The sequence below is a fragment of the Aotus nancymaae genome, unplaced genomic scaffold (genome assembly GCF_030222135.1).
Source record: "Aotus nancymaae isolate 86718 unplaced genomic scaffold, 86718_ANA_hifiasm-v0.15.2.pri h1tg000059l, whole genome shotgun sequence".
NCBI lineage: Eukaryota > Metazoa > Chordata > Mammalia > Primates > Aotidae > Aotus > Aotus nancymaae.
Genome location: NW_026988473.1, coordinates 76744794 through 76762709, shown reverse-complemented (window position 1 = coordinate 76762709; position 17916 = coordinate 76744794). Strand labels below are relative to the sequence as shown.

At 42.1% G+C, this 17916-nt stretch overlaps 1 protein-coding gene across 6 annotated transcripts in view; it reads left to right on the top strand.

The window, feature by feature from the left end:
- SMCO4 (single-pass membrane protein with coiled-coil domains 4) overlaps window positions 1-17916 on the top strand; it is a 136758-nt gene that overhangs the window by 24076 nt on the left and 94766 nt on the right. The window contains exon 1 of one of the 6 annotated variants that reach the window (XM_064365403.1): window positions 13252-14226. The exons of the other annotated variants lie outside the window; for them this stretch is intronic. The gene's annotated coding sequence lies outside the window, so the exon portion shown is untranslated. Of the gene's footprint in view, window positions 1-13251; window positions 14227-17916 lie in introns of those variants that run through there. 6 annotated transcript variants of the gene reach the window in all.

The following is a 17916-nucleotide window of genomic DNA, read 5'->3' as shown; positions in this document are numbered from 1 at the left end:
CCTGCCCAGTGAATGCTGCCAACTCACCTGCCTGTTACCTGATTTGCCAGCCATCCCTGTCATGTCACTGTCTTGCTTGTATCTGAAGACTCAGTCTTGTCATTTGTAGTTAGCTTTCTGTGTTCTTGAGATAACTTTTTGTTTCATGTAATTTAAAAGCACTCATGCATCGTCTTTTGTTACAGTCCCTCCGCATTCCCATCTTGCCACTGTCCTCTCAGTTAAGATCATTGCTCACTAGGTCTCATAAAAACTGCTGGAAGACCAGATGCAGGACGAGGGCATATGTGCACCCTGGGTTGCTTCTGTTGCTTGTGTATCTTTCCCTTGGTCCCAGACTAAGTTTCCAGCAAGCCATTCTTAAAGTAGCACTGACGGTTTAGAACTTATTAGAAATAGTCTTTTAAGGGATGGGACACAAGATGGTTTTTAAAAGAGTGCTGGCATTTTTTGACATTAGGGACTTGTATCTTTCCAAAGAGAAGAATGGTCTTACTAAAAATGAGAGCCAGGGTAGGGAATTCGGTCTTCTCTGATCACAGAAAGCTGCCCCTGTTTATGGCCCATGCTTGTCCTCTTGACTGTTTTCTTTGGTTGCAAAGTCTTGTAACCAGCCACAGGGCTCCTAGTGGAACCCTGACTTAGGTGTGATTTTGTTTTTAAAAATATCCTGGAGATACAGCAACCCCTTCTTAGTTATTTGGTAGGATTACATATCTTAATTTTCTCTTTGTGGTGTTCTTAGCCTTTCAAAAACAGATGTGTACTGTTTGGGTTTCTTTGGCCTAGATTTGAACTTATTCAAATGACATGAGACTGGAAAAATAATATGCTTTATCTCCTTTGATTTCATTGTGGTTTGCATTTTGTTATCAGTTTCCTTTTGACTTTTCTTTGCAGAATTTCAAATTTTAAAAATATTTTAAAGGGAATGGCTCCTCAAAAAGTTAAACATAGAATTATCATAAGACCCAGCAATTCCGTCCTAGGTATATACTCAAAAGAATTGAGTCGGGGACATAAATCCTTGAACTCAAATATTCATGGCAGCACTGTTAGCAACAGCCAAAGGTAGAAGTAATTCATCCAGGTGTCCATCAGTGGATACATGGATAGACGAAATGTGGTATCTCCGTATCTGTACAATGGAATGTTGTTTGGCAATAAAAGGGAATGATGTACAGATGTGTGCCACAGCCTGCATAAACCTTCAGAACATGTTATTGGTAAGAGAAGACAACACCAAAGGCCACATATTATATAATTCCATTTCCATGAATTATCCAGAATAGGTAAATCCACAGACAACAGAAAGCAAAGCAAAGTAGTGGTTGCAGGGGCTGGAGGGAAGAGGGTGTGCAGACTGACTGCCAGGTGGATACTGATTTTCTTTTGGGGTGATGGAAAGGTTTTGGAACTAGTTAGAGGTGGTAGTTGCACAACATTGTGAATGTCTGCATGCCGTGAGTTATGTACTTTACGGTGTCTGATGTATGCTATATGCATTTCACTTCAATTAAAAGCAGTTTGGAGAGGCAGCATATGTGTTCTTGTGAAAGATGGCTTTTCCAGAGACACCATACAAGAGTTGCTCTCTAACAAAGTACTTGAGTGCGGGTAGGAGAAGGGATGTGGAGTCAGCCTGCTGGGGCTGGGTTGTCCCTCGGCCTGGAGGCAAGTTAGCCTGGTGAGTTGCCTTCCCTTTCAGCCTGTTTTCTCTTCTGTAAAGAGCTTAAAAGCATTATTTTCTAGGGTTGCTATGAGAATCAGCGGAGATAATGGATATAAAGTGCTTGGTACACTGTAAGTGCTTAATAAATATTAACCTTTACCTCTGTTCTGTGGAAGGAGAAGAATAAAGTGGACTCAAGGAGAGAAGCGAAGTGCTAGAACAAGAGAAATTGGGGTTGGTTTCAGCCATCTAGGTTTAGGTTAGGCTTTTGAGAAGAATTTTAAAAATCTTGTTCTCTAGATTTCTTTTCAGTAGTTGCTTTTCAGTAGTTGGGAGCTGATTTCTACCAACTAAAACAAAGAATATTTATAAAGCACTTAGAATAGTGCCTGCCAGACAGCAAGGGGTCAATTAAGAGCTTGATTAAATTAAAGAAGAAAAAAACCAATTGGATTATGGCAGTCTTAAGGCAGCAGTAGGGTAAGGACCCCTGCCCACTTCCCTTCCTGAGCTCTCTGCTTCGTGCTTGGGTGGTCTCATTCTGGAGCTGGTTTTGTGAGAGAGTATTGAGCACACATCGATGGAGACGTGCCAGCATCTTTTGTTAGCCCTCCGGTATTTGTAGGGAAACTGAGTGAGCTACTGGCGTCACCTTTGTAAATGTATTTTGTTTCTGATTCCTGCTTTCTTCTTTGGAAGAAAGGTCTTTATCATCACCTGGGCCCAGATGAACCTTCTAGCTGAGTAGAGGACAAAGAAACCCTGGACCTAAGGAGAAGCTCCCATCTTCCAGCTTTAAGGGAAGATGGAAGGCAGAGGGCTGTGAGGCAGGGAAGGCTAGTTTGACTTTCACTGGTAAAGAAGTAGTTTTTGTTTCTTCTTAACACACAATTGTAGAGATTTCTAGTATCAGGATACTACTCGAATGTAAATGGGTATGTAGATATCTCTCTTTTCTTTTCTTTTTTTTTCGAGACAGAGTCTTGCTCTGTTGTCCAGGCTGGAGTGCGATCTCAGCTCACTGCAACTTCCACCTCCCAGGTCCAAGTGATTCTCCTGTCTCAGCCTACCGAGTAGCTGGGACTACAGGCACCCACCACCATGCCCGGCTAATTTTTGCATTTTTAGTAGAGATGGGGTTTTACCATGTTGGCCAGGCCGATCTTGAACTCCTGACCTCAAGTGATCCACTCGCCCCCAGCCTCCTAAAGTGCCGGGATTACAGTAGTGAGCCACTGCACCTGGCTGATCTCTCTCTTTTCTAATTCTGTTTGCAGTAAATGTTGTTATGCACAATTAGCATCTTTTATCTATTGGCAGTTCTTTACTGTTGGTACTTCACAATTTAGTGACCAAATAATGTAAACTGCGGTCTAGAAAGAAGCAAGTTTATTGGACTTGGGATCGGAAGAGCAGAGCTTTGTATATACAGGATTTCTACTTATTTTATCTGCTTCATTCCCCTTCCTTCTTTTGGGACCGGTATCCTCCCTTCTTCAGGGGTGTTACTTCTCCCTTATCCATTCTTGGGACCTGCCAAGCTTGGTTCTGGGTCTCCTGTGCTCTTGGTTTTGGTATAATTTTAATTATAATTTTTTTTTTTTTTTGTAAAAAGAAGAATGTATTATGAGAACCTGAATGCCTCAGGAAAATCCAAGACAGTAATTGCAGCCAGGTAATAGGATGTTAAGCCTGTCCAAAATGAATGTGAAGCAGCCTCCTGTGTAGAAATTACAAAGGAAAAACAGGGCCAGTTTTACCACATTTGGACCCCTTGCCAGGTCAAAGCTACTAAAAGGGGGTCAGACTGGAGAGGGGAGAGGATTTGATGGGTAGGTGTCTTTGGAGAGAGCTGCTGTGTGTTGCTGCCATTCTGCCCATAGGGTTGGGGAGAGGTACAGCAGCGTGGTGCACAATTGTTCAAAGTCATCTCCCTGGAATTTTGAACTTGAGGCCCAAGAGCCTTTTTTTCTGGGGTGGTGGAGCCAGAGAAGTGGGAGTTTGAAGCTCCAGTGACCCTGGTTTCCTGTCTGGAAGAGAAAGCTGCTTGCTCCAGCTGGCTTGGAGTAGGAGGAAGTTGTAGGAAGAGAGAAGCAGAGAAGGGAAGTGTTCGCCTGGGAACCCCCACCTGTCTGCTCCTCCTTATTGCAAAGTTTTCTTTTGCCAAAGTGTTTTGTTATTTACAACCAAGGGTCCTGAGTAACAGACATGACCTTCTTTAACTCATTGAACTTTTACTGAAAAAAATTACGGTAATTTTTTTCCTCATGTATACCATGGTATACAAATAATTACCTCACATTCACAGAGATGATCCAATAAAATAATGAACATCGAAGCTTGGGGGACTATAACGTAGGAGATATGGAGGCTTTAGCATTTTATGGTTATTTTACTAACTACCTGTCACTAATGATCTGATTGTTACGAACATCACTGGTTTTCTTACCATATCTTTCAGAAACAAATGATGCCATTAACATGCTCCACTTTTTGAAATCACAGAGTTGCTTGACCTGACCTGTGTATTTGTAGGAAATGAATGAATGGCTCTTGATAAGTTGTGGCCTTTTCAAGCCTAAAAAAAGCTTTCTCTGAGTTGAGTTTTAATTATATTTGGGGAGCAGAGAGTACTGCCTCCAGGTCAGATGCAGCTTTTCTTCATGTTTCTGTGCCAGGGATAATAGTGCTAAAATTTTAGAGTAATGATACATTTATTTGGCTTTGGAGTTAAGTAGCCATGGGTTTGAATGTCAGCATTGCTACTTAGTTAACTGTGTTGTCTTTTTGAGCCTCAATCTTGAAGTCTGTAAAATGGCAATAATTACCCCAATCCTGCAGATGGAAGATTATAGGAGAGGATGTGTTTAAAGTCCTTAACTATGTCTGGTACGTGGTAGGTGCTGAACAAATGCAGCTGTTACTGGAAGAAATGATACCTTCAGTAAGCCACTTGCAACTAAAGGGAATGAGGCTCGATGTGCATGCCAAAATCAGTTAATCAGCTGTTAATTGAATATACTATTGAGTGCCTTGTCTGTGCAAGGGGTGGCAGTGGAGTGGATAAGAAGTTTGGTAGCACGATTCCTGTTTGTTAGGGAAATAAATCATGTACATATAGAAAAAAGCAGTATGTGAAGCAGCCGGGCTTTGGAGGGTGGCAGAGGATTGGAAATGAGGAGGCTCCTTAGAGTCGTAGAGCTGATGGACAAATGTAGCAAGGGAATTGATATCAGGAATTAAACACTTAGGGTGATCTTTGGTAGAAACCAAATTTTATTTATTTATGTTTATATATAACCTCATTTTTCCTGTTTTATTTTTCTTTTGTCTTCCTGATTCCTTCCCAGACCTGCTTAATATTTCTGATCATTATATTGATGACTCATGCCCATTGCCCATTCCAGAGTTTAGCATTTTCTTTGCAGACTCATTTTTACCATGAACTGTTAGAGCCCTCAATGACAAGAATTCTCCTAACAGATTCTGCATCCCTTCTCCCATTTGTTCCACCCTAATTTTCTGCACTGGAAATGGCCTTCTCATGAGTTCCGTCATGTGGAGTCATGGCCTTTCATTCAGCAGATGCTTGTTGAGCACCTACTACAGGCAGTATGTGGGGCAGTATTCAAAGGAGGTCTGGGGAATAGAGAGATTGATGAAACCAGGCGGTCTCTGCCCTGAAGCAGCTTGGTTAGAAGAGGAAACAGATGGGCAATTGGACTCTAATTAAATGTGATTAGTGCTTTTATTGGTCAGATAAGGAAAGACATTTGGCGGGAGCCCCAAATCCCAGAGTCCTCCCTCAGTCACTTACCGCTGTGCTTGATTCAGAAAGGCTGTCCACCTCATGGAGCAGTCTGGGAAAATGCCTTCTTTATTAATAACTACGATTCTCATGTGAAGCCTCTCTGTATAGTGCCTTGCTTGGGAAAGTGTGTAAGTGAAGGTTCCTTTTGTCACCTCCACCCAAATCCTCTTCCACTGAAGAGTGCAGTCTTCCTTCCTCTCACGGATAAACCTGCTCTTCCTCCTGGGCTCCCCAGCTCAAAATTGTCACTGTCATCAACCTAGAGGCTTGAGAGCATCTTTGATACCTCCCTTTCCCTCATCACCTGTATCAGATTAGCCACCAAGTCCTGGCAACTCTATTGCCCTCTCTTCCATTTCTGTCACCCAAGTCTAACCCGTCTCCGACTGCAGGTCATGACTCATTGCATTCTGATATTAATTTAGAAGTTTCTTCCACCCATCATTTAAGAAAATAAAAAATAGTAGAATGGAAGACATTAAATTGCATATAGCAAGTTTGAGTTTTATTTTGTGAAACTTTTTTTGTATGTAATAGACACACACGCACACACATGCACACACACACACCTGCAAAAGGTTAACATTGCTAAGATCTTCACATATATTGACTTACTTATTTCCCACAACAACCTATATAGTAGGTACCATTATTATTATTCTTATTTTACAAATGAGGGAACTGAAGCTCAGAGAATTTGAGAAGCCGGCCCAGGGTCACAGAGAATGCTAGTGTACTAGCCCAAGCTGGTGGCCTCCTTCATAGACTGTGTGTGTGTGTGTGTGTGTGTGTGTGTCTCTACAGGGTTGCATAGTAAAGTGTCTTTTTTTACCCCTGCATTATGGTTAAAAAAAAGTTCAAGTTTCTGTTTCACAGACCTCTATACATCTACTCTTATCTTCCCCAGACTTCTATACTGCAGCCACAATAGGCTTATAAAATGCAAATTGGATGATTCTTCACTATTGATGGGTCACATGCTCTTAGGAGAGTGTATAGTCTGATCATAAGTCTCTGTGTAATCCGGCTTCCCCACTCCTCTCAGGGGCCTGCTTACCATCCTCCTGCCCCACTACCTTTCAGCTTCTAGATGTGCCAGGCTTTGAAAGACCTTGGGGACTTTGCCTTTGGCCTTTCAGACTTAGTTAGGCCCCTTCATGACCTGCCCCCATTGTACCCTGTATTGCAAGTTCATAGCACTTAACCGCAGCCACCAAGATATATGGTCACTGCCTCACTTAACGACAGGGATACATCCTGAGAAAATGCGTCATTAGGCGATTTTGTTGTGTGAATCTTGTAGAGTGTGCTTACATAGACCTAGATGGTATGGCCTGCTCACACCTGGACAATGTGGTATGGCCTGTTACTCATAGGCTACAAACTATATAGCATGGTGCTATACTGGACACTGTAGGCGCTTATAACACAATGGTAAGCATTTGTGTATCTAAACATATAAAAGGTACAATGAAAATACAGTATAAAAGATTTGAAAAATGTGTCCCTGCATAGGGCACTTGGCATGAATGGAGCTTGCAGGACTGGAGACTGCTTTGGGTGAGTCAGTGGCTGAGTGGTGAGTGAAGGTGAAGGCCTGGGACATCATTGCACGCTCTCGTGTGGCAGTGCAGTAGGTATGCTTATGCCAGCATCACTGCAAACATGGAGTAATGCTTTGTGGTATGGTTTTGTGATGGCTGTGACGTCATTAGACAATAGGAAATTTTCAGCTCCATTGTAATCTTAGAGGACCACTGTCGTGATACAGTCTTTTGTTGACCAAAACGTCATTGCATGGAACATAACTGTACAGTAAGTCCTCATTTAACCTCATACGTGGGTTCTCAGAAACCGTGTCTTGAAGTGAAACCGTGTATAATGAAAACAGTTTTACTGTAGGCTAATTGATATAAATAAGAGTTAAAAACCCACACAGACATGGAGAAAATGGGCAAACTCCACACAGACGGTGGCTTCAGCTGGGAACTGATTTTTTTTTTTCTTTTTATCAACATTATAACGCAATGATGCTATTTGAGAACCTGCTGTAGTTCCTTGCTGACTTTAGGGGCACAAAGGCTGGCTCGCATCCTCAGTCTCTAGGGCAGCGTCTGGCGTTCCAATCAGGGAGACAGTAACTGGGCGTTTGATTAGCTGTGGGAGGTGAAGGAAGAAAGGGGTCTCATTTTTTGGCTGAATTGTCTATCTCTGTCAAAATAGTCCTTTCTTCTTCCTGTCTTACCTTTCCAGGAAGCATTTTTTTTTTAATTGGACATGTCTATTTCTGTGGGTGGGTCCAAATCTTTTGAGTGGGTTTTTTGTTTTTGTCTTTTTTTTGCGACAGAGTCTTGCTCTGTTGCCCAGGCTGGAGTGCGGTGGCGCAGTCTTGGCTCACTGCATTCTTTGTCTCCTGGGTTCAAGTGGTTCTCCTGCCTCAGTCTCACCAGCAGCTGAGATTACAGGTGGCCATCAACACACCCGGCTAATTTTTTTTATTTTTAGTACAGATACGGTTTCACCATCTTGGCCAGGCTAGTCTCAAACTCCTGACCTCAGGTGATCTGTCCACTTCAGCCTCCCAGTGTTGGGATTACAGGTGTGAGCCACTGCACTGGCCTGTTTTTGTCTTTTAATCTGTGGATCTCCAGTGTACTGCTCTAACTAGATGAAGAGATGCTGGCTTACATCTGTTGGGCAGGCCCTCAGTCCCTGTGGGGTGGGCATTCTGGTCTAATGAAGGAGTCTTGGGCCCCAGATCAAGAGGTGGAGGTCCTGACTACACCAATTCATGCAATTCAGCTATGAGACAGCTTCCTGGCCCATAAAAAGAAGGTGGGGTGCAGTGGGGTCAGGGGGTGGTAACAGCATGCAAGCCTACATCTGGGCTGATTTTGACAATTGGGAGGTAATAGTATGTGAAAGGTCCCTGGCATGGCAGTGTTGGCTGTTAAGGAAAAGGGGCTGTTTGTGTTTTTAAATCTCTTCATACTTGGGTCTCCTTGTGCTTGGCAGTGTGCCTTTCCACTTAGATGCAGACCTTGGTTGGTCAAGGGCAGTTTATTCATCAGCAGAGCAACTGTAGCCCTAGGCCAGAGCCATTTTTTTTTTTCTTTTTTTTGAGACGCAGTTTCACTCTTGTTACCCAGGCTGGAGTGCAATGGCGCGATCTCGGCTCACCGCAACCTCCGCCTCCTGGGTTCAGGCAATTCTCCTGCCTCAGCCTCCTGAGTAGCTGGGATTACAGGCACGTGCCACCACGCCCGGCTAATTTTTTGTATTTTTAGTAGAGACGGGGTTTCACCATGTTGACCAGGATGGTCTCCATCTCTTGACCTCATGATCCACCCGCCTCGGCCTCCCAAAGTGCTGGGATTACAGGCGTGAGCCACCGCGGCCGGCCTTTTGGCCAGAGCCATTTAAAGTACTTCTTATGTTCACACATTGGTGATTGTTAAAACCTTGATATTTGACCTTGGAGAGGTTTCTGGCCTAGGCTAGTGCAGTGACAACTATTAGTCCCACTTTGGCCCTGAGGTCGTAACTAGAGTGATAATAATTGCAGCTTTCACTTGTTGAGCGTCTGCTCTTTGCCAGACCTGTGCTCACAGAGTCCATGTTGCTCACACCAACCTTGTCAAGTAGGTGGTGGACTCCCCATTTTATGGAAGACGACACTGTGGTCCAGAGAGTTTGAGAAACTTGCCAAGGTCTCTTGTTTGGCGTTCTCTATAGGACCTCCTTCTCATTTAGTTATTACTACTCTTTTAATTGTTTTTTTGGTTTCATTTCAGTAGGTTTTTGGGGAAGAGGTAGTGTTTGGTTACGTGAATAAGTTCTTTAGTGGTGATGACTGAGATTTTGGTGCACTGATCATCTGAGCAGTGTACACTGTACCCAGTGTGTAATCTTTTATCCTTCCCTCTGCTCCTGTCCTTTCCCCACCAAGTCCCCAAAGTCCTCTTATGCCTTTGCATCCTCATAGCTTAGCATTCACTTATGAGTGAGAACATAGGACGTTTGGTTTTCCATTCCTGAGTTACTTCACTTGGAATAATGATCTCCGGTTCCATCCAGGTTGCTATAAATGCCATTATTTCATTCTTTTTTATGACTGAGTAGTATTTCATGGTATATGTGTAGCCCAGGTTCTTTCTCCACTCATTGATTGATGGGTATTTGGGCTGGTTCCATATTTTTACAGTTGCAAATTGTGCTGCTCTAAGCATGCATGTGCAAGTATCTTTTTCATGTAATGACTTCTTTTCCTCTGGGTAGATACCGGGGTTGTAGGGTTGCTGGATAAAATGGTAGTCCTACTTTTAGTTCTTTAAGGAATTTCCACACTGTTTTCTATAGTGGTTGTACTAGTTTACATTCCCATAATTGCTTTAATTGCTTTTTTTGACTTAGAACATGATGGCTGTTTGTAAGCTCCTTGTGAGCAATTTTTGTTTTTCATTTTTGAGTCAGCATCTCACTCTGTTAACTAGGCTGAAGTACAGCAATACAGTCATACTCACTGCAGTCTTGATCTTCTGGGCTCAAGCGATCCTTCTGCCTTGGCCTCCTGAGTAGCTGGGACTATATGCACATGCCACCATGCCCAGCTAACTTTTTTTATTTTGGTAGAGACAGAGTTTCACTATGTTGCCCAGACTGGTCTCAGACTCCTGGGCTGAAGTGAATCACCTGCCTTGACCTCTCAAAGTGTTGGATTTACAGGCATGAGCCACCACACCCAGCCTTGAGCAATTTTTAATAGTTGTCTTTTGTCTCTTCTGTGTGGCCTCTGTTCTTGATTGGCATAACCCAGTTTTACCTAGGTGAGGTCATTGCTCAGTGGGTCTGCTCGTCCAGGCTCTGCAGAGGTCTGCTTTGCTTTGGAGGTGTTTCCTGCTCCATCTCTTCCCACCTACGGCAGTGGAGTGAGTGATGATTGGATAGAGTCCATGCTCTGGAAATAGGAACTGGTTTCCTCCTCTCGCTGCTTCTTTTTATTTCTAAATACTTCTGTTCGTCTTTCCTGGGCTGCATTCGTTTTCCCCCTTTACTGCTGTAGTTTATTGCTCTTGGCTGAGTCCTTTATTTTTATTTTCCGGACTTGCCTGAAATGCATCTTGATTCTGGCATCTTTAGAAGTTTAAAGCCCTGCAGTTTGTTACTGATGATTTTCCTCATTTTGCAGAATTCCATTTGGTTGCAATTCTATTTGACAAGACCCTGCTTTTCTTCCTTCTTAAATCATTAAATTTTAATATTCTTCTGTTCCTGCTCTTTTATAGAAATTTTATTTCATTTTTTTAGTTTGTAATAAAGGACCTTCAATGCCCTACAGTTTGACTTCTCATACTTACTTGTTTTCGGAATTATACGTTCATGGAGCAGAGACACTTTTATGCTGTTCTTGCTTTTTCTAAAAGGCAAATCTGTCCATACCATTTTGGTACTCAGCACCCTTGATAGGCTCTTGAACATCAGCTCTGAATGCCCCATCCCAGTGCTGGAGACCAATGGTGTCCCCCTTTCTTTGCCTGCCTCCCTGTGACCTAGATCAGCAGTTCTCAAACTTTAATTCAGGACCCCTTTACATAACTCTTCAAAATTAGTAAGATTCCTCAAAGAACTTTTGTTTATGTAGATTGTATCTAGCAATATTTACTGTATTAGAAATTGAAATTAAAGAAATTTAAAAATATTTATTAAATTTGCTTAAATATAACAATAAACCCATTATATATGATAAAATAAAGTAACATTTTTACTGAAAAATATTTCCAAAGCACAAACATTTAGTGAGAAGAGTAACATTGTTTTACTTTTTCCCAAATCTCTTTAATAAGTCTGTCTTAATGGAAGACAGCTGGAGTCTCCTAAATGCTTTTGCATTCGTTTTGTTGCAATATGTTGTGTTGGTTGAACTATATGGAGAAAATCCAGCCTTACACAGACATGTGGTTAGAAAAGGGAGGAGTGTTTTGATAGCCCTTTCGGTTAATTGTGGATAGTCTTTGAACTATATCAGAACTTGACTGGCTGTAAAGGTTTGTTGCAACATAGAATCTGATGCCAATCAATGAACTTTTCATAATGCTGTTACATTGAAGTCCATTGTCCTATCACATACATTAAAAGGATTTTTTCACCCATCATTTTGTAACATCATGCATCATTTGTCATTTGGAAAATATCAAAATATCACATTTAATATCACCATTTGGAAAAATATCAACATGTCACATTTGTTAATGTCACTGCCATTCTCATCTGAAAAGTCTTTAAGTATTGGGATACTCTAAAGCTCAAAATACTGGATACAAGTCTCCCAAAGTTTGGTTTGTTTGTTTGTTTTGAAACAAGAGTCTCACTCTGTCCCCCAGGCTGGAGTGCAGTGGCACAATCTCGGCTCACTGCAACCTCTGCCTCCTGGGTTCAAGCAGTTGGCTCAGCCTTCTGAATAGTTGGGATTACAGGCACCCGCCACCATACTCAGCTAATTTTTGTGTTTTTTTTTTTTTGAGACGGAGTTTCGCTCTTGTTACCCGGGCTGGAGTGCAATGGCGCGATCTCGGCTCACCGCAACCTCCGCCTCCTGGGTTCAGGCAATTCTCCTGCCTCAGCCTCCTGTGTATCTGGGATTACAGGCACGCGCCACCATGCCCAGCTAATTTTTTGTATTTTTAGTAGAGACGGGGTTTCACCATGTTGACCAGGATGGTCTCGATCTCTTGACCTCATGATCCACCTGCCTCGGCCTCCCAAAGTGCTGGGATTACAGGCGTGAGCCACCGCGCCCGGCCAATTTTTGTGTTTTTAGTAGAGACAGGGTTTCGCCATGTTGACCAGGCTGGTCTCGAACTCCTAACCTCAGGTGATCTGTCCTCCTTAGCCTCCCAATGTGCTGGGATTACAGGTGTGAGCCACTGCACCCAGCCCCAAAGTTTTAATTTTTGCTTGGAAGCCCAAACCTTGTCTTTAGTAACAAATACCATCAGTTTTCCTTGAAATAACAGACTCACTGTATTTATTTTTAACCAAGTGTCTATAAATACCCAAATCTGAATAATCATAGTTTTTCTCATTCTTTCAAGTAAAGATGATGTTCTGTGAAAAACAGTGACTAAGCTTGCAGCTTAGTCACGCAAGTCCTTTTTCTTCCCAAAGACAACCGCGGTACTCTGGCCTGCAGTGGAAGTGCTGAATGAGAGTGCTTCACATTTTGTTACGTGGGATGTTAACAAGATGTGTACTCAAGAATCAATATTTAATAAAATTAGTAATTTTACTGCTTCATCAAGGACGCACTTAGGTAAAATCGACTTAAAAAAAATAGCTGGGGTGGGGGCGGATCATAGCTGTGTGTACGGCAGTGGAGAATATAATGACTACTGATACACTAAGATGCCACTGCCTTGATTTATGCTAAGCCACCAGTAGTTTTACCTGCCTTTGCTTTTGCACCAGCAATGTAAGTGTCAACACAGTTGAAGATAGTTTTGACCTTGCAGGACTCCCAGAAGGGGTCTTGGGCCACACTTCAAAAACCAGTGGGTAAGACTAAACTGCTCACCATTTAGCTGTGTGCTCTAGATTCTCTTGCTTTCCGTATCTTGGCTCCATGCCTCCTCTGCCCAGAACATTCGTCTTCACTACCACCTCTCCCTCCCCTTGCATGTGCATATTCACACATATGTGTACATCTGCACATGTATAGGTGTGTATGTGTGTATTAACGCACATGTGTGTATATTCAGCTAGGACTGGTTATAATAATCGTGTGCAGTGATCTCATCCTGTGGACGTGGGCCAGGTTTCATATTTATCTTGGTGGGCAGGAGCACCAAGTACCATGTTTGGCACAGCTAATCACTCGTTAAATGTTAGCCATCATCATCATTGCAAGGGCTTAATACATTTTTTTTTTTTTGACAAGTGAAGGGTTTGGGTTAGTATTTCCCATGGTTTCCTTAGAACATAGGTTCTCTGTGATACCTACCAGTAAGTGTTGATGAAAGAGCGTCTGTGGTCAGCTAGATTTGAGAATGCTCAAATACATTTTTCATTGAAGGATTTTCAGGATCCTTTACTGTATAAAGTGTATATTGTGAATCTTTAAGGGGAATGGGAAGCTGTAGAATCTAGCATTTCCCAAGCTGAATAACCTGTGAACCTTCTTTTCTTGGCATAACTTGTAGGACTAGGTTTCTTGGACTTTTCTTTGGGAAATAATCACATAGTCTGGCCTTTTCATTTTTACAGATGAGGAAATTGATGACCTATATTCATTCTTCTGCATTAATTTATACCTCAGCTATTTAACGAATACTTCTTAAAGTCAGACACTGCGAGGTTGGGTAATAGAATAATAGCAAGTAAAAAAAAGAGACTTGGGGAAAGTGTTACTATACTCTTTATATTGAGTAGATGATAAGTGGGAGGTACAAACATTAATGAAATAGTTACTGAAATTATGACTGTTACGTAAATGGTATGTAGGAAGGTACATGGTGCTAAATCATTTGTTTTTTTGTTGTCGTTTTGCTGATTTTCAAAGCTCTGCCAGGCCTATTTAGGTCTTCCTCTCAGCATTTTGCCACTGCTGGCAGCTCTGGGATCCAGACTGCTGAAGATCAGTAAAGATGTTGTCCGTTTGCCCAGCTGCATCATCTGAGAGTGTAGCATGTTGAAGACATGATCTGTTACAGCGTGAAACAACTTTCTCTTAGTGCCTGATGTTTAGAAGGTACTTGTATATATCGACAGACTGCATGAAGAATGCATAAATATGCTTAGAAAAGCCTGGACTGAAGGACAAATCCTACACTGTGGTTTCCTCACCCACTGCCCTAATTCACTGTGCTGTACAGGAGAACTCAATAAAATGATTTAACATGCATTTCCTGCACCCCGGCTCTGACCTGGCCCCATTTTGGAGGGATACAATGACTCTTCCCTTCCCCACCATGCAAAACAGAAAAACACATCTTTCTGTTTTGATCCAGTACTGCCCACACATTGGGGAAAATGTTAATATACTATTTGTGTGAATATATTTAATCAAAGGACATGATGTTGATACAGTACAATTGGCCTGTGGTCTGGTGACTGCCTGGGCAGATGATAGCAGGAGGGTTTTGCAACAGAACAGCCTTGGAGTCAGGACTTTTGTAAGAAGATTAGGTCAGTGTTTGATTTGATGTTTCATTCTGTGAAGTCACCTACAGAGAAATCAAACATTTACATGTTTAGTAACTGGTGTTTTTGGTTTTGGCATGTGGCCACAGGCTTTGGGCTTGATGAGCTCTGGGAATGCATAAAAATCTCTCATTCCCCCTCTTGTATGGGTAGATAAGCAGGAAAACATTTACCTTCTCAGGTTATCTTACTTCAAAGAAGCCATCATGTTCCTGCCAGAGTCTGAAAACCAACAGGCTTTCAAGAGGCCAAGAGTTGTGTACAGTCATTTAGGGAATGGCGTGTATCCAGGTTGCTAAATGTTTTATTGTTGCTCTGAGATTGAATTAGGAAAATTCCCGTTGAGTTTTGGACCTCTTGATTTCTAATCTTCTTTGATTAAGTTAGAGTTGCAGAAATATCATGGATTCCTCCTTTAAAAATAACTTTCTTTTCTTTGTAAAAAATAATTCAGACTAATTGTAGAAATTTGGATAAATAGCAGAAGGCATAATGCTGAAAATTACCCATAATCCTTCTTCAGAGATAATCACTATAAACATTTTGTTGTATTTGCATGTATTTTTATATACATAATTAAGATCATTATGTATAAATTTTGATTTCTTCCTATTCCATTTAACATATGAATACTTTTTCTTGTGTTGAGAGCAACATGGACTTGTGTTAGTTTCCTGTTGCTGCTGTAATACTTCTCCACAAATGAAGTGGCTTAAAATAACAAATTTATTCTCATAGTTTTGGAGGCCAGACGTCTGAAATCAAGGTATAAGCAGGACCATGCTCCATGTGCGCAGACTCTAGGGGAGAATCTGTTCCGCTCTTTGCTCTTCCAGCCTCTGGTGCTGCCAGCATTCCTTGGCATGTGGTCTTGTCATTCGTTTATCTGTCTCAGTTTTTACTGTGTGTGTGCGTGCGTGTGTGTGTGTGTGTGTGTGTGTATGTGTGTGTATGTGAAATCTACCTTTCCTATAAGGACATATCAATCCAGATAATCAAGAATATGGCTTTATCTCATAATTCTTGACTTAATCACATCTACAAAGACCATTTTTCCTTATAACATTTCCAGGTTTCAGGGTTGGGACCTGATAAGGTTTGGCTGCGTCCCTACCCACTCACCTTGAACTGTAGCTCTCACAATTCCCATGGGTTCTGGGAGGGCTCTGGTGGGAGATAATTGAATGATGGGGGCAATTTTCCCCACACTGTTCTCGTGGTGGTGAATAAGTCTCACAAGAGCTGACGGTTTTATAAGGGGAAACCCCTGTCACTGGGCTCTCATTCTTTGTTGTCTGCCACCATGTGAGGTGTGACTTTTGCCTTCCACCATGGTTGGGGAGGCCTCACAATGGAACTGTGAGTCCATTAAACCTCTCTTTGTTTATAAATTACCCAATCTCAGGTATTCTTTATCAGCAGCATGAAAATGGACTAATATAGGACCTGACATCTCTGGGGCCATTATTTAGCCTTCCAGAGGGTTTAAGACAATGGGCTCTGCAGCCAGACTGTATGGGATCTAATCCTACTGCCATCTCTTACTAGCAGGATGACCTTGAGCAAGTTCTTTAACTCTTGGTACCTCTGTTTTCTGATCTGTAAAACGGGAATAATAGTACTTACCTCCTTGAGTTGGTATACAAATTACAAAGACTATACAAAACACTTAAAAAAATATATACAAAATATATACAAAATACTTAAAAAGCTCAGATTAGTGGCTGGCCTGTGTAAGGCGTAGCTGTTATTATTATAGTTATTATTTTTCTTAACAGTTCTTTGTCATGTCATTTTAATGGCCGCATAACAGTTTTTAAATGAATCTGCCATAATTTGTCTAATCTATCCTTTTGTTGGATAAGTTTCTTTTTCATTTTTTATCTCAGGTATGATGCTGCCCTGTAGCATTAAGTTTTCTTCCACTTTATTCCTTAGTGTAGAGTTCTGGAAATGGAATTCCAATGTCAAAGGGTGTGTACAGTTTTAAGCCACTTAATAAGAATTTGTTAACTTGCGTTCCAGAAAGTTGAATGGTGAGCATACCTGCTTTACTACGGCCATACCTGTTATCACATGTTATCGTTTCAGTACCGTCAGGTGCTTTGACATAGTCTGCCCTTTAAGGCTGAAATGTAACAGTGTAGGGACTCTGCATGTTGTGGTTCATTCGGTAAGGAGTATTCTGACCGTGCAAGAAAACTTCTAACGCAAAATGAAATGCTTGCTTTGTGAAGTCACCAAGTGCCTTCTCCATTCTGTTATGAAGCCTGGAAACTTGCTGGGTGTTTTTGGGGTTAGGGGGAGGAGTGTTGGGGGAAAAGATATTAGTACCAGGGTAATGCTAGGTTTATAGGGCCTTCAATACCATAGTTTTGCTTCTGTTCTCAAATGTGGACATTTAAAACTGAGCATTTGATGGGGTGAGGGAGGTACACGTGAACAGAATACAGATTAATGACTTTGCAACTAAGGCCATATGAGGGACAGGAGTATGGGGTGGGAAGGGGTAGCTCCTGCACCGTTCGCCAGATTATCTGGGAGATCAACCCTGGGAAAAGCTGGGGGAACAGTCTGCATCTGCACTTTGTCCCCCAGGTCACCTGCTGCCTGCTCTCCTTTCCTAGCGGGTGCCCATTGCAGTCTGGGCTATAGAGGCATAGCAGGGGTTCCAAGTGTGTGTGCTCAGGAGAATCTGCTGCATTAGAGGTCATCTGGTCCCTGCTGTTCAGGCTATTCAGAAACATAAGCTGGCTATGTTTCCCTAGTGGAAATGTACAGTACACACCATGTGCAGCCAGTCACGCACAAGTTCAACAGTACCCAAACCTGTTCTAGTTGGCTAAATGGTGGCCTCAAAGATGTGCTTAGATTAGAACGTCCCTGGAACTTATGAATGTTACCTTAATTGGAAAAAGGAGTTTTGCAGATGTGACTGAGTAAGGATCTTGAGATGAGATCATCCTGGATTATTTGATAGGCCCTAAGTGCCATCACAAATATTCTTATAAGAGAGAAACAGAGGGAGATTTGACAGAGAGGAGAAGGCAGTGTGCCAAGAGGAGAAGGCGTCTGCCAAGATGGAGGCAGAGGTCAGAACGATGTGGCCACAAGCCAGGGAATGCCAAGCCACTAGAACCTGGAAGTGGCAACAAACTAGTTCTCCCCTACAGCACTGATTGCTGTATCTGCCACAACCACACCTTGAGTAGATGAAATGTTTGTCTGAAACAAAACA